Source organism: Callorhinus ursinus, unplaced genomic scaffold, assembly GCF_003265705.2.
Source record: "Callorhinus ursinus isolate GAN/ISIS: 27379988/994484 unplaced genomic scaffold, GSC_fseal_2.0 scaffold8, whole genome shotgun sequence".
NCBI classification, from domain to species: Eukaryota; Metazoa; Chordata; class Mammalia; order Carnivora; family Otariidae; genus Callorhinus; species Callorhinus ursinus.
The window spans coordinates 37,604,553-37,630,969 of NW_027397070.1; the positions used below are offsets into that span (position 1 = coordinate 37,604,553).

A 26,417-nucleotide genomic window follows, 5' to 3' on the forward strand; every position below is an offset into this window, starting at 1 on the left:
GCCCTCGTCTTCTGTCCAAAGACTTCTCTGGCCCACTCCTCCAACACACACACAGCACCGTTGGTGAGCCCTTGCAGTCACGTCTGTGTTCAGCAGGAAAGCTTTCTGTACACATGGGATTATACATCATGTTCTAACATACTGGGAACACATTATGGAACTTAAACAGAAAAAAAGATTTTAAAATCCCAAATATTGACAGCGATTCCTTGGGAGAAGAAAAAGTTGGGCTCTAGAAATGGTAGGAAGACATTCCAGGAAGAGTAGAAGGATTTTATCAAAGTACTGATCAAATCTAGTTAAACAAGACAAAGGCAGTCACCACCAGGCCTGGTATTACATATACTCTCCGTCCAGTGGACAGAACAGTACACAGGGTCCTCGTCCTGGCTCTGCCTGAAAGCCAGGGGATCTCACACAAATCACATCAACTCTCTGAGCTTCCATGGCTTCTTCAGTAGAAATGGGGACCTAATACGGGCTGCATGTTTTCACAGCACCCAGAGGATAAAGTGAAATGATGTACATGAAAGCATCCTGTGAGGTATTATTATACATCCAGAAAGATGAAGTCCATCCATTAGCATGCCACTGGATACGTCTGTTGTGTTGGGCAGAACTTCTAGACAAGTAAAATGCCCTGATGACCACTCTGAAGATTGTTGCCTCGTTGTACTTTCTTAACTTCTGCTTAACAATTCAGGACACCGGTCCAAATAGCCGGGCTGCTGGTATGGAGCCCAATACGCCCCATTGTCCTTGTGCTGTGTTCTCAAGTCTGTCCATCACACTTCCCCAAGCATTCAGTTCCAACACCCCTCATTTGTGTGCCCCACAAAAGTCATAAATGCACACTTACGATGCAAAACACTACAAGGAATTTCATGGAAAAGTTAAAAAATCTTTAAGTGTCAAACACCCTTGTGTCAGTGGCTGTCTACCAATCATCGGCCTTAAATTTTCTACAGCAAAACACAGCTCTTGGTCAACTTAATATTCGTTAGAAAGAAAAAACACTCCAAAATCACCACAGAACTGACCATTGATAATTGATTCACATGCAACTCTTAAGAACAGGTACAGGTATCTTCCAAAATGAGAAAAACCTAATTCCCCTCATAGTCCACTGGACCTTATCGAGCTGGACAGGAAATAGAACTTTGCAGCTTGACGGGGAAGAGGCCAGAGCCTCAGCCACAGGGTCATCAACACTAAGGCGCAGTAGAGAGAGAGCGCCCGCCCATCAGTCTGCTCTCTTCAGCAAGTCTCCGCCCCTTCCCAATTCCAACCGCTCTTAGGAAATGGAACAATTTTCAAAAATCCATTTGGGCCAGGGTGGGGAGAGTTATGCGTGAAGAGGTTCAAGAGGACATGACCAATGCATAAGTTAAACGGAGGAAGGGACTCATCTCCTCTTCCAGTCCTGGGTTTGACATTTGAACACAAACATTTAACCACAAAATGTCGCAGTCCTGCTTTGAGGAAACAGTCCTGTAATCTGCTTTCCAGTGACCCTCACTCCCCTTCCCTCTGTCAAGTACACGCATACACAGATTCTCAGCTAAAAGCCCTTAATTACGAAGAGCTGTAACAGCTCCAGCCAGGACTGCCAACCACCCAGTTTGCTGGGGCTTCCCCAGCAGGCCACGCTGCCTCTCCTGGTTCCTGCCACGGGAGTTCTCGGAAAGGTAAGCTACATATATAAAATACAAGCTCTTGTTTTCATAGCACAAAGGAGAAAGGAAAAGGTATCATCTGACAGATCTTTACTAGGAGTGCTTAACAATAACAGGCTCCTAACTGTCCACTGAATTGAATAATGTATTAAACAGTAAAGAGTATTAGCTTACAAAAGATTTTGCATCTATGTCCTGTAAGAAAATCTAGATTTCAAAGCATGAACACAGAAATGAAAAAACTCTGACATCAACACATAAATTGGGCACAGACCTCAACTCCTAACAAGGAAAGTATTTTAACTTACGTCACATCACTCTATATTAGATTTTCAAATGTCTCCAGATTGTCATCTTTTAAAATATTTTATTTATTTGACAGAGAGATAGCACAAGTAGGCAGAGCTGCAGGCAGAGGGAGAGGGAGAAGCAGACGCCCCGCTGAGCAGGGAGCCCGACATGGGGCTCGATCCCCTGAGCCTAAGACAGACGCTTAACCGACCGAGCCACCCAAGCACGCCGAGAGTGTCATTTTCAAATCACTCTTTTGGCTTCTCACTATTTAATAATACGTAATTTCAGGTAACTTTCTTAATCTCAAGTACAATAAAAGTATAATAAATTATAAATAATTTAAATGCCCAGATTATAAAAATACAATACATTCTATTATTACATAAATAACCAATGTTTTTTAAATAATCCTGTATTCAGTTTGGGATAACTAATGATGCACACCATAACCAAAGGCTTATCCCACAGTGGAATCTAAATGTGCTAAGAATGAAATCTATTAGGTCAATGGGAACTTAACACTTAGTCCCATTTGCAAAATACCTTCTCTTTGCCTCAATTTATTCCAAAGTATATAGGATTAAAACAAAAATACCACAACCTGACTCATCCCAACAAAAAAGGGGGGGGCGGGATAGGGGAGGACTGAGGTTCTCTTTTTTGAAAAGCAAAGGAAGATAATTATTTCTAGGTAAAAACACACTGAAGAGCAGAATGGTAAAATCCGTGAACAGCTCAGTGATTTCCAGGGGTTGGGGATGGGTGGAGAGGGTTGACTACAAGAGCACAAAGGGGACTTTTGGGAGTGAGGGCAAGGTTCTAGGTCTTGAGTGCATTATATAAATGTTGCAACTGTCAGAATTCATAGAGGGTACCCCTAAAGAGGCTAGGTTTTACTGTATATAAATTATACGCCAGGAGCCTACCTTTCTAAAAAGGCTATTATGTCTAAATCCATGTGCTAGGCTCTGAATTATGGTGTCTAACACTCAAGTATACAGTTCTCAAGTGTTCTAGATGTAATTACTAAAAAACTTACCAGTAAATGATTCAAGTTCAGCCTTCAGTATTTTATATATTACATATAAGTATTATGTAAAATGGCTCAAAACATGAACTAAAATTATCACAAGATGTATTTTGCATCATTACCTGAATATATATTTATAGAAAACTGCAGTGTTTTACCCTTAAGAATGGATATATCAGTATCTATTAAATGTTAATTATGCTTTTAAGGGTTGAATTTCCGACTAAATTTTACCTCTTCCCTATCATTAATAAAGAGGAATATAAAAGTTCATTAGATTCATTTGAGTCCCTCAGAACCACTATGATATGTATTCCAAATGAGTGTTTTTAATTGATTTCAGAGACTTTCAAGTCTTGTTACAGGAGACTGGCTGCTTTTGAAATAAGAATGTTTCAGTAATGCCACTGGAAAAAAAAAATCTTGGATGTAAAATGGATCCTAAGATTATGCTTTAACACCTATTGATGAACAGACCCTTACATTTCCCCTCTTCTTGAATATATGCAGAAATATAGATTTTTCTGCAGAAAAAATAAAAGGCAAAGAATAAGTGTCATAGTCACAGCACGTGTCCTTTTTACAATACTCACAGCACAAACCTTTCTTTTCACGTGTTCACTTAAGTAACAAACATCTTTCCCCACAAAGGACAATAGCCAGAGTGAGTTCAGAAACTTAAAAATAAAAATTCCCAATGGAATGCCCATGTAAACACTAAAAATCTAACAAAATAAAAAAAAATCTAACAAAATAAGGCAAAATCTTTCCTCCAAAGTGTTGCGTGCTACACCAAAGGACAAAGTTGCTTTTTTAAAATTGAGTCAACCTGGTTTTCCAAAAAAAAAAACAAACCCACTCAAATCCAAAGTTTTGCTTTTTACAAAAATAATATCCGCTTCACTTAATTTTATGCTTCCAATTTGAATGAGGCACAAATGGTAAGGCAAAGGGGTAGGAGAGCAGCCCCTGGGTTCCTCTTCTGCAAATAAAACAGACTGCATTTTAATCTTGCTCAGTTCGCCCAGGACAGAAGCAAATCTGTTTTTGATATCACTGAGGAATGCCAGTTAATACATGTAAAACACTAGTCACCTGCTTGATCCACGGACACCCTCCCAGGCCCGCAAAACTCAAGCATAAAGTCCTTGTGCAACTTTCCCACTGTCATCATTTCACCCTTTGTCGGGAAAGCCATAGAAAAACATCCAGAGTTTTTTCTTTCAAAAGGACACGTATCAGTCCGGAGTTTACAGGCACAAACTAATTAAATAAATTAACCTGTCAGCGTCTGGAATGAAAATACTTAAGAGAATGAAATTTCGGCTTCCTATAGTTTTCAAGACAAGTGGTTTAGGGCGGAGGCGGGCGAAGGGGGCAGGGTTCTTTTATTGTTCTCAACATTACTGGTTTCCCACCCTAGGATTTCAAACAGAAAAGCAGACAAATCACACCTTGAGCCGAGGGGCACTTACCTTACAGGTGAACCCCGGCCTGCTGGTCTCTAAAAGGCGGACCCGTGCTTTTCCCGAAGTAGTTGCTCCGGGCCCCTGGCTCGCGGCCCCCAGCTGCGGAGAGTGAGCCCACCTCGCGCAGCCCACACCTCGGTGGCCAGCCTTCACCCACAGCGCGGGCTGCCTCTCGCAGCCCGGGGTGGTCCCTCTCCCGCCGCCGCCTCTCCACCCACTGCAAGTTTCCACACCGGTTCTCGCAGCCTCGGCGCTCCAGGCTGCCTAGCTGCAGGGGCGCGAACTGGGTTTCCACAGGTCCATCAGCCAGACACACCGCAAAGATCGCAAACGACTTAACGAGGTGCCTCTCCTTCCTTTTAAAGACCCGGGGGGGTGGGCCGACTCCAAGAGCCCACGTGACCACCGAGCCTGCTGCACGGAAACCTCGGGAGGACGCGGACTCCCCTGCCTCGCCATCCACACTCACCTGGGCGAAGGGAGAAGCCCCGGGGAAAGGGCGCTTCACAGACACCCTCAGGGGGAGCAAAGCACACAGGGCGCCCTTCCAGCCGTCTTGAATTGAGGAGGTCTGGGGCGGGGCCTGAGAATGTGCATTTCAAACCAGGTTCAGGGCGAAGCTGAAACTGATGCTGCCCGGCTGGGGACCACACTCTGAGATCACGTCCCTAGACTCTGACCCACGTGGGTCTGACGGGGGCTGGATGCTTCGGTGTCATTGAAATACAGAAATCTGACTCTTCGAATCTAGTGGTGAAACTAGAGAGGCTTTGGATTTTCCCAATCCCGGGTAGCGAGCGCGGGTTCGTGCCCCTGGAGGGAGGGCCGTGGCAGGAGATGGTGGGTTCGGGTTCTCCGCGGCCGGCTCGGAAGGCCTTTCGCGTTAGAGCAAAGATCCCAGGAACCTCCTCAAACTCACTTACTGCAAAGAAGCTCCTGGGGGGCGGAAATCGGTCCCCGCGGCGGCTGCGCCCCTCTTCCCTCAGCAGCGCCCCCCGTGGAGCTCCGCGCAGGCGAGCGTCCCCTGGTGGCAGCCCCAGTTCCCCAGGTCTGCGGAGTCCCCAGGTTCTCCTCACCCACCCTGCAGCAGCCCACAGTGTGAGGACTAGGGACTTTAGGATAGTCATTGAGATACACCCGACTTTGGGGCAGCCACTGGTGGCGAAAATCGAAAGGCAAGTTACAGATGTCCCATAGGCCATTCTGGGACCCCAGTGCCACATTTGTGTCTAACTAATCATCACACTATCCGTACACACGGCATAAGGGACATGGTTCTTGATCCGGTTGTGACTCCAGGTCTCTGATAAAAGAGGACCAAAGGGCACTTGGAGGGAAACTTATAATGCCAGCCTCAAGCGTTGGGCTTTAGCCAAAAATGGCCTGGACCGACTCTAGTGTGCTCTGGGTTTATAAGCGTGAGGTCCACAAGGAGCGAAGGCAGGCTCCAAACATGGAGAGCCACCCACTTTATAAACGGTGGTTAGGAAAAATCTCTACTCTGCCACCACCTTCCATTTTCATTCAAGCAAGGACTCCTGGATTCTCTCAAGTTGTAATTCTCCCTGATCCTTGAGGTGGAGAAGTTAGTTTGAACAGGAGGGTGTGGAACTGACCAGATTCATCTGTGTAGGACTCTAGAAGACAAGATGCTTCTCTCTGCCAATCTCAGCTTTCCTTGCCCCCTCTCCTGGGTGTCCCTGCGTGTACCCAGTACCCATAGGCGCCTTCCTCCTTTGACTGAAGAAAATTTTAAGTAATGGTTTTAAAAAATCAGTTCCATTTGGAAGTACTTACTTGTTAACAAGATACACCTGGAAAGGAAATTATTGCGAAGGAACTTCAGTCTTGAGCCACTAGGCAAAGATAATGTGAGGGTGAAGAAAGCTGACACCTATCAAGTGTCAACATTGTGCCAGAGAGGGTGCTAAGTGGCTTGCACCGCATCTCATTTAATCTACGTGGGAGCTTTGTGACCTAGGTACTATTGACCCCCTTCTCAGAGGAGGAAACTGAGGCTCGCACAGCTACCTAAAGCCACGCATGGGGAGGGGCCATGGCAGCAAAGCTTTCGTTGAGAGCTACCACTGGTTAGGTATTTAGCCATGCCCTACTTTGCCGCAGGTTATCTCATTTTCAATACAATAGGCCTAGGAGGGAAATTCTGTTGTTAAGTATCCCCATTTTACAGTTGAGAAAATGGCCAGTCTGTGGCTGAGAAAGACTAGAGTCCAGGTGAGAGCCCAGGACCCTGTTCTCTTCCATACCATGACTGCAGTCAGTTGGAAATAAAGATGGCTTGAATGTCAGGTCACTAGATGTCCCGCAGACAGGCCCCGCCTCAAAGCCTCCCGCCATCTGAGAGATAAGCGTCTGCTCACCCCAGAGCTAGAGCTCTGTGTTTGCTGTGACGCTTCCTTCAGAAGGCAGTCCACTCATGGGAACAGCATGTTCTCTTTTTAAAGACCCTCAAACACCCACAGAAGTGGTTTGTTACACAAGGAAACCTCATTGCCAGAAATATTAAGCAAAGAGAGTGAATGGGAGTGAGTACATTTCCTTCTGACTCATCCTGGGGACTGAGAAAAATAATGGTACCTTAGGGATGGAAGCTTTGCGGGGTTTAATGCAATGAGTAGGGAAAGTAATATTCCCAAACTAAGAAGGGATTCTTGAGACAGTTAATACCGATGACTACACTGAAAAGCACCCTGAAATCTAGGGTTAAGGACCATGCCTCTGGGACGCCTGGGTGGCTCAGTCGGTTAAGTGTCTGCCTTCAGCTCAGGTCGTGATCCCAGGGTCCTGGGATCGAGTCATACATCGGGCTCCCTGCTCAGCGGGGAGTCTGCTTCTCCCTCTGCCTCTGTCCCTCCCCCTGCTTGTGCTCTCTCGTTCTCTCTCTGTGTCAAAATAAATAAAAAGTCTTAAAAAAAAAAAAAAGGACCATGCCTCTGTTAGAAGATCCCCATCTCATTTTCTCACCCATGACCTCCCTAAGGAAGCACCTACATAGGATGACATTGAAAGGCCTCCCTCTTCCCAAAATATTTAATAACAGGGACTAAAGTCCTCACCATGCAGTCATCCTTAGGGGTTAAAGCATTGGATTGTTAACATCCGATCATGTTATATATGATGGGTAATATTAATTTACTAGCATTTATGATTACACTAATGAGATGAGCTTACGAGCTGAGCTAAATGTCACCTGGGAAAGAAAGCAAAGGAGGTTGGCATAGAACAGGTACATTTTTGCTGTAGGAGAAAAGAAAGCCTCTCCATCCGGGTGCACCTTCCTTATCTTCTCATCCTGCCCCTTTTCTCTCTGGTGAAGTCTTACCGAGCCCAAAGCCGAGAGCTTAAGGGAAGAGTGAGCCTTCCAAGAGGAATATGCACACTGCCTCCCCCACAGCACTCAACCCCGTCCACACTGCCTGCGCTGTGACTGTACAGCGCGCATCTTGTATCTCTGGCTTCCCCCACTGTAGCATCATACCCACAGCACCCACCTCATTCAACCCAGATGTTCAACAAACACCTGCTGAAGGCTTCAACTTGGAAAGGTCAGAGGGAAAGGGGAGAGATGTTCAATGGTAAAGATCCCATTAAGAGGCAAAACAAACAAAAGCTTGTTGAAGGCAAGAAAGCAAAAGCTGATGTGGAGGGGAGGATTCCTACAAATTGTGGCATGCTGCAGGATGATGACTTTGGATTGTCGCTCTTTCCCCTCTGAGCCTGAGGCCGACTGGGAGGATGTTAAGTCCTGGGATGTTCTCACCCGCTCCAGAGGATAATAGGATCAGGCTCTTCGTGACGTGTGAGAATAAATTGGTCTATTTTAAGAGGATTTGGGAGATGTAACCTTAAACTTAAGGAATTACTAAGAGAGAAGGGAAAGCCTTGTTGCACCTGCAGTGGCACCTTTATTTGGAGGTGATGAATTAGAAAGGTGGGATTACTAACACGGTAGGTCAGGTTATTTCAGCTGCTCACGAATCAGGGTTTATAAAATAAAATTTGATATTTGAAAATTGGATTTGGGTAGAGAGAGCTTTTTAGGATCATGTCTTCTGTGGAAATAAAAATGAACATAACATTTATGTACCTTTCCAACCCAGGTACTACGGGAGGCAGGCTTGCCCAAGGTTGGCTCATTTTTATTTTATTTAATCCTCAGAACTTCCCTTTGGCTGTCCCTGCTGTACAGATAGGGAAACAGAGCCTCAGAGAAATGACGTTTCTTTTGCAAGGTCACCCATGTGCATGTGGCAAAGTTTTCTGCCTACCTGTGAATCCCTTGCTTTCTCCTCTGTTATAACTGTGATTTTGTTCTTACTTGTTGTGGAAACTGAGGCATATTAGTCCTGTAGAGCCTGGATATTGCTGAATGAAATCTTGTCAAGTTCTTGTCTAGGCATGACCTCTGTGTGCATATTTAAATAACTATATTCTTTACTGACATGAGTTTGACTGGAGCCCTTGGTAAGGCTGCCAAGGACATAAGCAGCAAGGTAGCCCTAACCTGGTATCTAAGTGCCCAGACCACAGGACAGGGTTACTCTGACCTGCAGTTGAAATGAACCACTTGGGCAGCCAGCATGTATAGCCAACTCCTTATAACTCACCCTCATCTGTCTCCGTCTTGGTCTTTGACATTTGCAAACAAACAGGTAAAATAAGTTTTTGTTGTATCTACTGCTCCTTGAAGGTATTTAAATTCCACACAAATCTCCTGCATAAATTTGTTTCTAATTTCTATCCATTTGAAATCAAACAACATGAAGAATATATGTTCCTATCCTGAGCCCCAGCTGTGATTGAAGCAATTCTCTCTTGAGCTAGCAAAGAAACTTGCCCCTGGAGGTCACTGGCAGGAATGTGAACACCCCGTTGAGAAAGAAAATGTTAAAGAACTGTTAGAAATGGATGCAAATTGTAATACGCAATTTCACAAATGACTCCAGTGCAATTCTGGAAGTGCAGCTTCTCTACCTCTTCTGGCACAGAATAAAATAATATTAATAACAGGTCAGACAGTGTAATCGTCCCAGATAGGAGGTCAAAAAAAAAAAGGGTATATAGACAGAAATGGCTCAAGAGGCCATAGATTCTAATAAGACCGTCTGCTTCCACAGAGTTTAGAATTCAAAAAAATTGAAGTTTTTTTTCTACTTCTCATAAATGTATTTGACATTTTCAAATTCTTTGTTCATATCATGGAAAGTTACTAGAAATGTCTCTTATTGTCAAATAATACTCTATTGATGCACATCGCATTAATGGCTTTTGTAAAAATGTAGACCCCATCCTTTGTGTACAGAGAGTGTTCACATATGTCATTGCTTGATCTGATGAGTCCAACCAGAGAGAGGAATGGTCTTCTCCATGATTCAGTCTCCCCTTTTCCTGGGAATTACAGCCAGGAAATAAACTTCTCCAAGCAGTTTATATATCTTCTGAGGGGTCGCCAATGTTGTCCAGTGTACTAGGATCCCTGTGGTCTCCCCTTTTTTCTCTTCATTTAACATCTCTACATTTTTTTTCCTGTCTCTCCAGGCAGATTGCTCACTAATCTGTTCTTACTGGTTCTGCCCACGTTCAAGCCAGATGCTTCCTTGGCCTGCTCCCATCCACCAGCCACAACTTACTAAGAGACCTGCTCTCCTAGGGTGACATTGGCTTTTACAATTAACACAGCACACACATGGCCATGTCACGCCAACTCTATGACAGTAATTTTATACCCACTTTGCACGTAAGGAAACTTCAGTGAATTCGCTAGATTTACACTTATAGGAACCCTAGTCATCTGACTTGTTTCGTAGATCCCTATCTGCCTCCTTGAGGGAAATTCACTTCCTGCGTCCCTAGCCTGGGCGGGCTGCTAGGGCTACTAGCCTCGGGCTTGTGTCACCTGACCCCACCCCTTCCCCCCAGCCCTTCCCACTTTATCTCAGTATGAAACACCATTCAAGGGAGAAAATCACTGACAAGTTGTTTTTTGTTTTTTGTTTTTTGTTTTGAGAGAGTGCATGTGCGAGTTGCAGGGAGGGCAGGGGGAGAAGGAGAGAGAGAATCTTAAGCAGGCTCCACATTCAATGCGAGCCCGACTCGGGGCTCAATCTCATGACCCTGAAATCATGACCTGAGCCGAAATCAAGAGTCAGACACTTAACTGACTGAGCTACCCAGGCCCCCTCATTGACAACTTCTTTAGTTATTTTTACTTTAAAGTTATTCTGATGTTCAATATTAATTTATTCTTTCATAAAACACTCTTCTTTGGGACTGCTTCTTGCCCTCCTGCATTTATCTCTTTGTGAGAATGCCCTCTTAATGCTGAAAAACAGTAAAGCCCAAAGTGCTTACCTAAGACACAGGAGAACACGAAGGTATTTGTTCTAGATGAGGAGGAGATAACATTCATTCAGCAACTGCTTGTAAACACTTCATCTGCTCTATTTCATGGAATCCTCAAAACAATCTCACAAGGGAGGCACTATTTATGTTCCCACCTAGCAAATGAGAAGACTAAGGCTCAGAAAGTTTAATTTGCCCAGTATCACCCAGCAAGAAGAGCAAAGGGTTCCCACCAGATCTGTTTCACGGCAACACCCAGTCTGATCTCCTGAAGGCTTTATATTCTAGTGGAGGGGAGGAGACCAATGCCCAAGAAACAACCTGCAGTGCCTGTTACAAATGATCAGAGGCAAATGAATGGGGGACAAGGGGAGGTTTGTGGACATTCAGAGGATTCCCCTCATGTTTGGGTTCCTCTTTGAGAGAAATGAACCCCAGAGCTTGTTTCCTGAGCTGACTGAATTTCAGACACGGAAGGTGCTGATCTCCCAGGGGGGCTCCTCTGAATTCTGCAGGTGCCCAGGCCCAGAATTGTGTCCTCCCCACGGCATCCCTCATTCTTCCACCCTGGCTACTGGAAGCTGCTTGGGGCACAGGACGGAGAACAACACACAGGCACCAGAGCAGGATGGGAGCCCAGGCACTTAGCAGATGTACGCCCTTGAACCCTTTTCTGGCCTCTTCGATCTTCAGTAAAGTAAGAAGAACACAAGAATGCACTGCATGAGATGGTGATGAGGATGAGCTGTAACCTGCCTGACACCTGGCACATTCTCAATACAGGATGGCCTTAAAAACTCCAGCAGTCCTTGGAACAAAGGGCTTCACGGGTATGGGGAAGACTTGGCCAAGGAGGAGGCAAGAGCAGGTGTGGGGGTTAGAGAGGTTTGGGCTCCCAGGGTGGGGGAGGTAGTACAGAATTAAATGTCCTGTCAGGAGCCAGTCACAGACTTCTGCATACATCTCTTCAGGCAGGCCCAATCGTGAAGTAAGTTGAAGAAGACCCACTGACATATAACCCAATGTAAGGCTGCTTTAAAGCAGAGTTTTTCCACATTCCTGGATCATGTGTCGCCTGAGTCACTTGTTTAAAATATGGATTCCCAGGCCCCTCTTCCCCAGCAGGCTCGGAACCAGGAGCTCTGGGACAGGTCCTGGAAATGCACACTTTCCACAACTCACTGGGTGGATTTTATGATCAGGGAAGTTGGGAAAACATTGCTTTAAAAATGTTCAAACTAGGGGCGCCTGGGTGGCTCAGATGGTTAAGCGTCTGCCTTTGGCTCAGGTCATGATCCCAGGGTCCTGGGATCAAGCCCCACATCGGGCTGCCTGCTTCTCCCTCTCCCTCTGCCTCTCTCCCTGCTATGCTCTGTCTGTCTGTCTGTCTGTCTCTCTCTCTCTCTCTCTCTCAAATGAATAAATAAAATCTTTTAAAAAATAAAAATAATAAAAACAATAAAATGTTCAAGCTGCTTAGATGTCCACTATATAATGGGATCTGTGTAATGGGTGATTTATCATCCCCATTTTCCAGGAAAGGTAACTAAGACCCAACAAAAGCTCAGCAGTGTGTCAAAACCTGTTCACACTGGCTCAGGAGAGCTAAATACTCAGGAGAGTTAAATACTCAAGGAATTTGCAATTCAATTGTTAAACCAATCACAGCTTGAAATCTGTCCTGGTAAGCATGGATTTCTCTTGGCCAGAAAGAAGCTAGCTAAAGGTGCTGCTGTTTCCTTCAGAGCACAGGACGTTGATTGATGTGAACCCTTCTCAGCTATTCTCGGGGTTTTGGTTCATCGCTCACTCTGAATACTGTATTGTCTTTTTCTTTAGGGAATCCGTAAGTACTACACACAGAACAGGACTTCTTTTTTTAAAGAACTGGTTTACTAACACAACACCTAGCAAAAGTGATTAGTCTTGTTGTTGTTAGTAACTGAGCGAAGTTCACCTGTGTCCTTACTACTGGTCCAGGTGCTTGGGTCCAGACATTTTCTCCTCCTGCAATTAACATCCTTTATCATCCCTAGCACCTCCCATCCTAGACAGATTTATTAAGGGCTCAAATTCTACAAAGGACCACCTGCTATGGAGTTGGTTCAGATTTTCCAGTTAGAGGCTTTGAGCATTGGCTTTACACAACAAGGTCATGTCTCCCTCTAATGGATGGTAAAGAATAAGACAAGTAAGATTTCTATTTGTTGTTGAATCAGAAGGCTGTGTATAATTTATCTCTATTATGTGTGATATATGTAACACGTGTTGAAACAATATATAGTAACTTATTCAGCTAACTTCCAAGAGCAGCACAAAAATGTCCTTTTGTTTTTATTCACTCAATATTTCATTCATTATTTATCATTTATTTAACTATGTGTCAGATGTTGAGGTATAAAGCTATGAATGACACCATGCAAAGGCAAAGAATGAGAAAACTCATTGAAAGATTGCCAAGATATATAAAGGGAAAAAATCATAGTATAGGATGGTATGAATAATGTCATTTGTTTAGAGGCATCTGGGTGACTCGGTGGATTAAGCATTCAACTCTTGACTTCAGCTCAGGTCATGATCTCAGGGTCCTGGGATCAAGCCCCATGCCATGCTCCATGCTCAGCGAGGAGTCTGCTCGAGCATTCTCTCTCTCTCTCTGCTTCTCCCCCTGAACACTCTCTCTCTCTAAAATAAAATCTTAAAAAAAATAAAATATAAAAAATATATCATTTGTTCGAAAGGAAGGAGAAAGAATACACACACACCAACTCACATAAAATATCTCCAGAAATATACACAAAAAAACTATTAACACCAATTGGTTTCCTCCTGGAAGGAAAAGAAGAATATCTGGAAAATAGAGGTAAAAGAGAGTTTTCGTTGTATTCCTTTCATCTATTTTTAGTTGCGAACCCCGTGAAGGTATTTCCTAATCAAAAATAAACATTGGAAATTAGCAAAGCAGAAATGAAGGAGGCAGGTCCTGTGTTAGTTACTTGGGAGGATATTCACATACACATACAATAACCGTGCATAGAAGCATGCAGTGTGCTAGCAAGCGCAGGAAGAGGCGTTGAGCTCTGATTGGATGGGGAGAGGACGTGGAAGCAGAACAGTTCATTAGAGGCCAAGTCAAGGAGGACCTTCTCTGCCAAGCTAAAGAGCTCTCGCCTTATTCTGCAGGCAACAAGCCATTCAAAGACTTTAACGTGAAAGTAACAAGTAGATTCACATTTTATTTTTTTTATTTTTTTAAAAGATTTTATTTATTTATTTGAGAGAGAGAATGAGATAGAGAGAGAGAGAGAGCACGAGAGGGAAGAGGGTCAGAGGGAGAAGCAGACTCCCTGCTGAGCAGGGAGCCCGATGCGGGACTCGATCCTGGAGTCCCAGGATCATGACCTGAGCCGAAGGCAGTTGCTTAACCAACTGAGCCACCCAGGCACCCTAGATTCACATTTTAAAGGATCATCCCAGGGGTGCCTGGGTTGGCTCAGTTAAGCTTCCATCTCTTGGTTTTGGCTCAGGTCGTGATCTTACAAGTCTTGGGATCAAGCTCAGCCGGGAGTTGGCTTGAGGAGTCTCTCCCTCTGCCCCTCCCCCCACTTGCACGTGCTCTCTCGCTCGCTCTCTAAAATAAATAAATAAATAAATCTTTTTTAATAATAATAATAAAATAAAGGATCATCCCAGTGGCAATGTGGGGGCAAGATTGCAGGAAGTCTAGACTAGACAAAGGTAGAGCCAGACCCCCTTTTAGTAACTTTCCTGCTTCAAAGACCTGTTTTCCAGGGTCAGAATGCCTCAGCGTAAGAACAGAAATAGACTTGGCTGAGTCTAGGTTAAAGACAATTTATGGGATCTATTCAGATTACTTGTTCTTGGTCTGCAGAGGAGAGTAAATTATTCAATAACTGTAATTTACTTACAGCATGCTAGGCACACTAGCAAGTACTTACTGAGTGACACCTCACTAGTCCCTGCAATAATCCTATAAACTAGGTCCAAGCATGCAGCTAAATTTTACAGATGAGAAGACTGAGGCTCATGTAGGTTAATAGCCTGCTCAAGGTCAAATAGCTCAAACACATCAGATGGATTTGAGTCCATCTGTCTCATTCCACAACTCACGTTTTCAAGTATCAGCGTACACAGGGTCCCCTCTGAGCTGTTCAATCAAATCCTCACTCTCTCTCACTGCCAGACCTGACTTCTAAAATATTCCCCTTCCGAACCCTGTTGCACTGTTGGTGGGAATGCAAACTGGTGCAGCCACTCTGGAGAACAGTATGGAGGTTCTTCAAAAAGTTACAAATAGAATTACCCTACAATCCTGCAATTGCACGACTATGTATTTACTCGAAGGATACAAAAAGACAGATTTGAAGGGGTACATGCACCCCGATAATATTTATAGCAGGATTATCAACAATAGCCAAACTATGGAAAGAGCCCAAATGTCCATTGACAGATGAATGGATCAAGAAGATGTGGTGTAGGGGCGCCTGGATGGCTCAGTTGGTTAAGTGGCTGCCTTCGGCTCAGGTCATGATCCTGGAGTCCCGGGATCAAGTCCCGCATTGGGCTCCCTGCTCAGCGGGGAGACTGCTTCTCCCTCCCCCTGCTCTTCTGCTCTCACTTGCTTTCTCCCTCTCAAATAAATAAATAGAATCTTAAAAAGAAGAAGAAGGAGGAGGAGGAAGAAAAGAAGAAGTCGTAGTTGTCGTCGTAGTAGTATATCTACAGTGGAATATTACCCAGCCATAAAAAGAATGAGATCTTGCCATTTGCAACAACATGGATGGACCTAGAGTGTGTTCTGCTGAGTGAGATAAGTCAGCCAGGGAAAGACAAATACCATATGATTTCATTCATATGCAGAATTTAAGAAGCAAAACAGATGAACATTGGGGAAGGGAAAGGAAAATAAAATAAGATGAAAACAGAGAGGGAGGCAAAGCATAAGAGACTCAATGATAGGGAACAATTGAGGGCTGATGGAGGGAGGTGGGGGGAATGGGCTAGATGTGTGATGAGTACTGAGGAGGGCACTCCTGATGAGCACTGGGTGTTGTATGTAAGTGACGAATCACTGAATTCTAGTCTTGCAACCAATATTGCACTGAATGCTAACTAATTAGAATTTAAATAAAAATTAAAAATAAATGAAAGAAAGAAGAAAGAAGAAAGAAAGAAAGAAAGAAAGAAAGAAAGAAAGAAAGAAAGAAAGAAAGGAAGGAAGGAAGAAAGAAAGAAAGAAATGTTCCCCTTCCTTTCAGCAGCCCTAGGCAAAATGGCAGAAAGAGCAGTTAGACTTTCTCCTTCTCATTGCCTCTCCCAACTGCATCCTGCATCCCCTCATCTCCTTCCCACCTCCCCTCATCTCTCCACTCCCCTCATCTCCTTCCCACTTCCCCTGATCTCTATCTCAGCTTCCCTGTGCTTTGTGGTTCTTCTGCCCGGCTGCACTGGAGATGCAGGTCTTCTCTGCTCCTTTCCCAAAATCAAATCTCCTGAAATACAGGGCACTAAGACAGAGAAGGATTGAGATCTTAAAGTTCTGAGGGTGGCATTTCAGGCATCCTCCAGCACTGAGGACTGAGTGGGGCTAGGAAGGCAACCAGTCTTCTCACAGGTTGTTGAGTAGAGTATGGTCTTCACGGATGCCTCTTCTGTCACATGAGGGGCTCCTCACCCATTTTGATTCTCTACTGGAAAGGGAGAGTGTGTAAACTGATCTCCAGGAGATTCTTTTCACCCTGTGCCCAGTTTTCCACAAGAGAGATGAAAGGAAGGAGAAGAAATTAGCCAGGGAGGGCTCATACTCAGGTGACTTTCCACAGCAGACTACCAGAGCAAGACCTGAGAGAGTTCCTCCTTCAGGCCCTGACATTTTGGGGGCCTCGGGGAAGGGTACAAATAAAGGCTTACATGTTATACATTTAAATTTTGAAACAATAAATAAGCCAACAAATTGTGAAACAAAATGTATTTATTGTACAAATATATTTTGCAAATATACCTTTGAAATGACTCAAATGGAAAAGTGTATATAAAGCTATGGTTTGCTAGGACTGGAAGTTGGCAAAATACCAAAGATGACTGAATTTAATCATTATCATGCATGTCTGGCTTTTGTTGATAAGACAACACTGTTTGGATGAATTATAACATTTGAATGAGTACTAACATGAAAACATACATAATTCACATTTACATCCTGAAAGTTACTGTTTTAGTCCATTTAGACTGCTGCAACAAAATACCACAGACTGGGGTGGGCTTATAAATAACAGAAATTTATTCTCACCGTTCTGGAAGCTGGGAATCCAAGACCAAGGTGCCAGCATGGTTAGGTTCCGGTGAACGCCTTCTTCTGGATTGCAAACTGCCTACTTCCTGCGTGGAATACAGGAGGGATCTCGCCGAGGTCTTTATTATAAGGGCACTAACCCCATGAGGCTCCACCCTCATGACCTAATCCCAAAGACCCCCAAAAGCCCCACCTCCTAATACCATCACCTTGGGCATTAGGTTTCAAATATGAATTTTGAGGACACACAAATAATGAGACCATAACAGTTATATCTCTTGCCTTTGTTTCAGAAATTCACCAATTATTTTTTGTAATTGAACTTTTATATAATTTATGTTCCATTAACTAAAGAATAAAAAATAAAGTGTAATTGTTTTTCAAATTGTAATTCCAAAGTAACAAAGTTTGAATATATATTTACCCCCAAAGAATAATTTATAGTATTAAAATGGAAAAATTAAAAATTACATGGGGCACCTGGGTGGTTCAGTCAGTTAAGCATCTGCCTTCAGCTCAGGTCATGATCTCAGGGTCCTGGGATTGAGCCCCGCATCGGGCTCCTTGCTCAGCAGGGAGCCTGCTTCTCCCTCTCCCTCAGCCTGCCGCTCTGCCTACTTGTGCTCTCTCTCTGTCAAATAAATAAATAAAATCTTAAAAAAAAAAAGTATGTATGTTATATCTAGATCTACCTGTATACAAATTTAAGAGTTACTATGAAGGGTTTAATAGTGCACAATATACCTCAGCTGTTAGGTACAGCTGTTACAAATACTGTGCTAATTCCTGAATAGCTCTGGAACCATGAAATAGAACACGAAGAGAACCAAGAAAATGGGACTACAGGAAAATGATACTTAATTAAGCAAGAAACTACTGCATTTTGGCTCTCTGAGGAGAATTAGCTGGACTAACTAGTCTTTTCTTCTTACCCAAGTGCTTCTGTTTAACTTGGTCCTGCCTTCAAAGTAATGTTCATCCCTGCCACCAGCAACAACGCAAAACTTCATGGCATTCCGACACAGATTTTATTTCAAGGACGTGAGGTGTAGAAAAAGACAAATAAAGGACATTCTATTCCTAGTTTGTTTAGAATTTCTACCAGGATGGACACTGGATTTTGTCAAATGCTTTTTTGTGTCAACTGTGATCTGAATGTTTGTGCTCTCCCCCCTTCATAATTCATGTGTTGAAATCTTAACGCCCACGGGCACCTGGGTGGCTCAGTCGACTGCCTTTGTCTCAGGTTGTGACCCTAGGGTCCTTGGATTGAGCCCAGAGTCAGGATCCCAGCTCAGCAGGGAGTCTGCTTCTCCTTCTCTGTATGCCCCTCCCCCTGCATATGTTGCTTGTTCGCTCACTCTCCCTCTCTCTCAAATAAATAAAATCTTAAAAAAACAAAAAAAGAAATCATAAACCCCCAAAATTATGGTATTAGTAGGTGGGGCTGGTGCGAGGTGGTCAGTCATGAGGGGGGAATCCTCATGAATGGGATCAGTGCCCTTACGAAAGAGGCTGTAGAGATATTCCTGGCCCCCTCTACCGTAGGAGGACACAGAGAGAAGGTACAGCTATGAATCAGGAAGTTGGTTCTCACCAGACGACACACCAAATCTACCGGCATTTGAGCTTGGACTTCTAAGCTCCAGAACTGTGAGAAATAAATTGCCGTTGTTTATAAGCCACCCAGCCTGTAGTATTTTGTTACAGTAGAAAGAAAGGACTAAAACAGCATCTCCTGAGATCATCATTTGGTTCTTACCTCTTATTTGTTAATATGGTGAATATTTTTTTAATCTTTATTTAAATTTTTAACATACAGTACAATATTGGTTTCAGGAGTTTATTGATTGTTTTTATAAGTGAACTCTTACATTCCTAGGATAAAACCCAGTTGGTCATAATGTATTATCCTTTTTATATACTGTTAAATTTTTTTTTTAAGATTTATTTATTTGAGAGAGAGAGTGGGGGCAGGAGGGGCAGAGGGGGAGGGAGAGAGAAACCCAAGCAGACTCCGCACTGAGCAGGGAGCCCCACATGGGACTCAATCTCACAACCCTGAGATTCCAACCTGAGCCGAAACTCTGAGTTGGATGCTCAACCCACCGTACCACCCAAGTGCCCCTACATACCATTAGATTTGATTTGCTAAACTTGGCAACTGATCTGTGGTTTTCTTTTCTTGGAATATCTTTGTTTTGATATCAAGGTAATGCTCTCATCCTAGAATGAGTTGCTGTTTGTTTTCTATTTGCCCCATGAATTCTTTGGGAGTTTTTTCCTTTTCTTCTGTGTTCTTTGGGATTTTTAATTTTATGTCATAAACTCCATGCTATGTTTTGTTTGTTTAAAAGGCCAGTTATCTTTTGAAGAAATTTATATTTAAAAATCATGGATATGTACCCATATAGTTAGCATTTCTGGTGTAGATATGGTTTCCAGCATAGATACAGATTTCCAACTGGTATAATTTTCCTTCTGCCTGAAAAACAAATTTCAAAAAAATGAGGGACGCCTGGCTGGCTCAGTTGATAGAGCATGTGACTCTTGATCTCAGGCTTCTGAATTCAAGCCCCATGTTGTGTAGGGTGCAGAGATTACTTAAAAATAAAATCCTTAAAAAAAATTACCATTTAAAAGAAAAAAGACCAAAGAAATGAACTATTTAGCCACAAAAAAGATATGGAAGAAACTTAAATGTGTATTTCTAAGTGAAAGAAACCAGTCTGTAAAGTCTACATACTATGTGCTTACAACCACACAACATTCTGGAAAAGGGAAAACTATGGAGACGGTATAAAGATCAGTGGTTGTCAGGGGTTCAGGGAGAGGAGAGGGAGCACCGAGCATTTTTAGGGCAGTGAAACCATTCTGTGTAATATTGTAATCGGGATGCATGAATGTGCATTTGTCAAAATCCATAGGACAGTACAACATGAAGGGTAAACCCTAACTATGGACATTAGTAAAAAATGTGTCAATATAGGTTTATAATAATGAATATACCACACTGACACAAAATGTTAGTAATAGGAGAAACTGTGGGGCTGGGGAGGAGATATAAGGTAACTCTACTTCCTGTGCAATTTTCCTATAAACTTAAAACTACTCTGAAAATTAAAGTCTATTTTTAAAAACTATTTGTATTTTTTTATAGTGCAGATCTGCTAGGGATTGATTCTTTTAACTTTTGTATGTCTGGAACATATTTGTTTTACCTTTGTTTTTGAAAGATATTTGTACTTTGCAATATTTGTAATTTTTACGTTGACAATTTTTTGTTGTTGTTACTTTAAGGATGTTGTACAACTATCTTCTCAATTTTGTATTTTGATGAGAAATCTGCTGTCATTCTTATCTTTATTTCTCCAGGCATAACATTTTTTTTTCTAGCTTCTCCTTTCTCTCCATCACTGTGTATCAACTAGGGCTCAAGCAGAGAATCAGAACCAAAAAGAGATTTGTTGCAAGGAATTGGCTTATGTGATCATGGGGGCTGGCTAGGCAAGCCTGAAATCCATAAGACAGGTAGTCAGGAAGAGCACTGGAACTCTCAGACATAGGAAGAATTTCATCTTCTGGGAATAAGCTACATCTGACCTCTACCTGGGGAAGACAATGGGGGCTGTGGACCACTTCTGTCTCTGACCAGTTTATTTCATTTACTTCCAGCTCCTTTCTGGGATTTCAGATCCTTCTGGCCTTTTGGTACTATTGCTAGAATCTGCAAGTCTACCTCCATTCCCAGTATATTTTGTGGAGATAGAGATGGAAACAGGCAACATTAAGAAACGTACATGGATGTTCAGCTATTTCTGGTATATCATGGTCCAGTATTTGTTTCAGAACCTTGAACAGAAATTTGAATGGATCTAGGGTGCTTGACATTGCCATCCTGAAAGACACTGATGAGAGAGTTAATCAGGTTATTTCATGGAATTCATGGGCTGCGAGAGTCTATTTCTCTCTTAGAAAGAATTCTGAATGGAAATCTTGGCTAGATTGTCCCTGGGGCCTATACTTTACTACCATAAAGCCTGCCATGGGCTTAGTTTCATCTAAAACCAGAATATTATGTTAAATTATGGACCTCTTCCGTACCCTTCCCGCCCCCACCAACCTGTAACTCCCTTTGCTATATTTTGAGGAGAAAATTCAGTTTAGATGCCTCCCTCTACATGATTCTCCCCTCTCACTTTTTTTTTAAAGATTTTATTTTTTTAATGTTCATGGGGCTCGAACCTACAACCCCAAGATCAAGAGTTGCACGCTCCACTGACTGAGCCAGCCAGGCACCTCGTTCTCACTTTCTATCCTTAGAAAGCTCACCCGCAACAACAGCACGATTCCGCAGAATCCCAGTTCTCCAACCTGATGGCCCATGCATTGTGGAAGCACTTAGGGATGCAGCCCGAGCAGGCTGGCTCGGTGCCTGGGCTCCTTAACCATCACCCTCTGTGACTCCATCTCTACCACCTCTCCCTCTCACCATTTGGAAACAACAGCAATTGCACCCTTAGAAGCCTGCTTTTGAAAGTCTTTCAGCATTCACTTTTTTCCCCCTGAGTAGAAAGCCCTAATAATTTTCCAAAGCTACAAAGCAATTTTGACTTTATCTTTTTTTTTATCATCCTTAATGACTAGTACATAATACCTAATAAAAGGGAATCAGACAAGTTAGGAGCATAAGTTTTATTAAAAAGAGACTTCTGTTCAATCCCTTTCTACCTCTTACTAGTATTTCATATTGCACAAGTGGTTTAAAATTCCTGAGCTTCAGTTTCCTTACTTGTAAAAAAAAATGGTGGCAATAATAACCTAGGCATTTTGTGAGAATTAAATGAGATAATATACCTAAAGCATTTGGCACAGTGCCTCATATACAGTAGATATTCAGTAAATGGTAGCTATTATTGTCAAATTCTTTTTTCTTTCACCACAATGAATAAAAGTAGAATAATCTGGCATTTCTAAACTCCCTACAGAATGCAAAGATTAGCTAATACTCATCACTGCTTAAAAGTATGTTATCTAAGTGGAAGATGTTACACAAGCCAAGGGTGCTGTGGTATAATACTATTTCAACAGGACCTTTTCAGTTAAAAGTAATAAAAAGTCTTGACTCAAGGGGCCTACACAGAAGGACACATAACATCAACAAGTCTGGGTGTAGGGCAGCTCCAAATTTCATTCCAAATTCAGAAGACTCAATATTGTCATTAAGTCTGTCCTTTCCATCTTCTGCTCTGCTGTCCATGGTGTGACCCACTTCCTTCTAGAGTCTAGACAGCTAGAGTAGTACCAGGGTCACATTCAGCCACATTGTGCAGAAGAAAAGAGGATTACCTCCTTCCTGGGTCTTTTTTGAAAGCAAGGAAAACCTTCCCAGAAGTTCCTCCAGCATATTTCTCATGTCTCCTTGGCCAAACTGGTTGATAGTCACACCTCTAGGCCAATCACTGGCTAAGGGAAAGGGCCTTATCTAGCTTGTACTTACCAGGATTTATCTCTTCTCTAAGCACAGGACTGCAAAGAAAGAGCAGAACCCAAACAAACATGGAGCTCTAGCAGCAAAAAAAAAAAAAAAAAAAAAAAGGGAGAAATGGTTGTAGGTAAGAAACCAATTGTACCTGTAACACTTAGGATACCAGTTCCTTGAGATCTACTTAGGGTTGTTTCGAATTCCTGTATTTGAATGCACTATAATAAGGGGTGGAGAAACCTCGGTAGGTTTGTGTCTAGCCAAAACCTGTTATGGGGGACACCTGGCTGGCTCAGTTGGAAAACCATGTGACTCGGTTTGGGGTTATAAGTTTGAACCACACGTTGGGTATAGAGATTACTAAAAAATATTTTTTTTAAAAAAGATTATATTTATTTGAGAGAGAGAGAGGGTGTGTGTGCATGTGCACTCGAGCAGCAGGAGGTGCAGAAGTAGAGGGAGAGAGAAAGAATCTCAAGCAGACTCTGCACTGAGCACACGGATTCCACAGCGGGTACTCAACCCCAGGACCCTAAGATCACAACCTGAGTGGAAATCAAGAGTCGGAGCCTTAACCAACTGAGCCACCCAGGTGCCCCTAAAAAAATAAACTTTAAAAACAAAAAGCACTGTTACAGAAAACCCACTGTAACCCTAAAACAACAAAAAACATCGGGAAGGTGTTCCAAGATGAAAATTAGCACCATGTGTATTGCAATAGTATATAATGTACAATGATTTCATATATAATTATAAACATGTTTTCTAAAGGGAAGATTATATAAGAGTGTAGTTTGCCTTTTTCAAGAGATCCTGGGGAACTTTTACATACAGGCCTTCCATTTGCTTTAGTGGCTAAACCAAAGCGGTATTACATCTTTCCACCTTGCCTTTACCCTTAAAAGTTCTTATTAGATGCAACAAAAATGGCATATTGATTTCAAAATCTCATTTACAGTGCATTCAAAATACTTAACAATTCAATCTGTCTGACCTACTCCTACATCCATGTTCCTGGTCATTCTGTCAATTACCTAATACACACTTCCCTGCAAAATGAAGCCATTTTTTTTTTATTAGATTTTTGTTCACAGTTCTCCAAAATCATTTCAACTTGCAGCTGTGCTTAGGAGATTGGAGGATACTAAAATTACAGAGAAAAGATATTGACTTAGGGATTGATTTTTAAATAATCGTGAAGCTCTACCAGCTTAAAGGGCGTTGAGGGATATGAAAGAAAATCAGATGAAAATGCGTTAAGAGGAGAACTTAACATTACTTTATAAAACTCTAACTTAAATTGATATTTGGGCCTCTTGACATTTCAAAACTTAACGTGTGATTCCCAGTAAAATCCCAGAATGATTTTGCTTCACATTTTAAAAGCCTACCTTTCTTCCCTAGCTTTCCACCCTCTGCTCACCATGGCATGATGATCCAGTCAATGATTAACATGGGCAACGTCAAGAGGTCTCACATCTGTGCTGTGAAACACATACCAATCCTTGGTGCAGGGCAATGCATTGTTTATGCTATAAAGCTATGTGAACAACGGAGGGAAATTTGTTAACAACATTAGAACATGGAATTTTTCTTAGGTGGAATAGCCATACATTTTCCATGGAAAAAGTGTGTGCATGTGTGTGATGGGGACACTCCCTCTGCCTAAATTGAAAGGATTTTAAAATGTAAACTCACAATCTCAGACCATTTATTTCCGATTACTGGGCCGATCAATTTAACTAGGAGAAATGGATTTGACATTCTTGTCAGTAAGAGTTGAAGGCATAATTTAATCATTAAAGTTATTCGAATGTACATTTATACTCCCTACTGGCAATGTTTCTCTTCTACTTATTCATTTGTCCGTGAAATCAAATACAGGTTTGAAACATCTATAATTATCCCAAAACACATCGGGCTGTAAACTGCCTTTGAAGAATTAAACTACTGTATTTTATTTGTCAAATACACTTTTATGTACAAATATCTACTCGCAAATGAAATTAGAGTAAATCTGTGGCTATAATAGAAGTAGTCTGCTCTAAGTCGAAACTTAAAATATTTACGTATATTCAGAGGTTGTATTCACCAAGCACCTCAGGCCACTGTAATTAAGATTTGCCAAACTGACAACAATGATCTTACAGTAAAAGGAACATTTTATCTTGTCAAAAAAAAAAAAAAAAAGATTTGGCCACAATACCTTAGCAAGACATAAGCCACACACTTACATCAAAAACTGGAGATGGGTACTTGCACTCTGGCAACATAGAGTAGCTATACTTTTCCCTATTCCTCCTGCTACTTCAGTACAACTAAAAACACTGGACACTATATATAAAACAAATATAAGACGACTCTGAAAGGTGGAGAGAAGAAAGCAGACCAGCCAGGGACCTGAGCAACAATATGGTGGTTAGTTGCCTGGGTTTTCTTTGATGCCCCCAAATATCCCAGACTTGGAACAGAAATGCAACATCTAAAAAAATATTAAGGGATTATTATTGTCTCAGTTCATTTGAGTTGCTATTACAAAATACCACAGACTGGGTACCAACATAAATTTATTTCTTACAGTTGTAGAGGCTGGGAAATCCTGGCTGGATCCTCACATGGTGGAAGGGGGCAATGGATCCTTCTACAGCCTCTTTTATCAGGGTACTAACCTCACTCATGAGGCAGAGGGAGAGGGAGAAGCAGACTCCCCACTTAGCAGGGAGCCTGACATGGGGCTTGATCCCAGGACCCCAGGATCATGAACTGAGCCGAAGGCAGATGCTTTACCAACTGAGCCACCCAGGTGCCCCTGTGCTCATCATTCTTATCAACACAGTGCTGAAGGATTTAGCCAGTGCAATAAGGCAAGAAAAGGACATAAAATGAATATAGATTGGCAAGGAAGACATAAAAGTTAGTGCCCCCAAAATTTCCAAAAAGTGGAAATGTGCATATTTAAGATGGCTTTTAAAATGAGGATTCATTCATTCAGCAACAAACAAATTCACCACAATACAGGTTTGATCATTCATTCATTCATTCCACAAATTTATTTCAATATTTTAAACATACTTATTGAATGTCTGCTAAATTTCAAACATCATTCTAGCTGTAAGGATTCAGCAGTGAACAAAATAGATAAAATCTCTGTCCTTATAGAATTTCTATTTAGCAGAGGGTAAGGATGGAACAGAAAATATATGAAATCAATAAATGACATAATATACATTTGACAGAGATAAGTACTATGGAGAAAAATAAAACAGGGAAGGGGAGAATGAGTACAAGGAGAGTGAGGGAGGTGCTGCAATTTCAAAGAGAGTGGTCAGAAAAGGCCTCACCAAGAAAGGGACATTTGAGCAAATACTTGAAAGAGCTGATGACAGTGAGCCATGCAGGTGTCTGGAAGGAGGGAGGGGGATGCAGGTGTCCCCCAGAGGAAGGGGGAACGGCAAATGCAAAGGCCTGAGGTGGAAGTGTGAGTGGTGTCTTCGAGGAACTGTATGACCAGACTGAGAGAGAGAGAGAAAGCAACTGGAGATGAGGTCCCAGGAAATAGGAACCCTAGTATGTACTGAGGCCACTCTGAGGCCACTGTAAGGGCTTCAGGTAAAGTTTCCACAGGACTGAGAACAATCTAGATAGAAGGAAAAGCAAGAACAAAGATGGAGAAGCAGGGGTGAGGGAGAACTTTCAAGGAACACAAGAACTCTTTCCAGGATCACAGATTATCTAGAGGAATAAGGGAGATAAATAAGGTTGGGAAACATAATCAGAAAGGCCTGGA

General features: G+C 42.4%; 1 protein-coding gene across 1 annotated transcript in view; it reads right to left on the reverse strand.

The window, feature by feature from the left end:
* The window catches only part of ESR2 (estrogen receptor 2), a 106,747-nt gene that overhangs the window by 64,497 nt on the left and 15,833 nt on the right, over positions 1–26,417 (reverse strand). Inside the window, exon 2 of the mRNA XM_025869911.2 lies at positions 17,143–17,231. The gene's annotated coding sequence lies outside the window, so the exon portion shown is untranslated. The remainder of the gene's footprint in view (positions 1–17,142; positions 17,232–26,417) is intronic.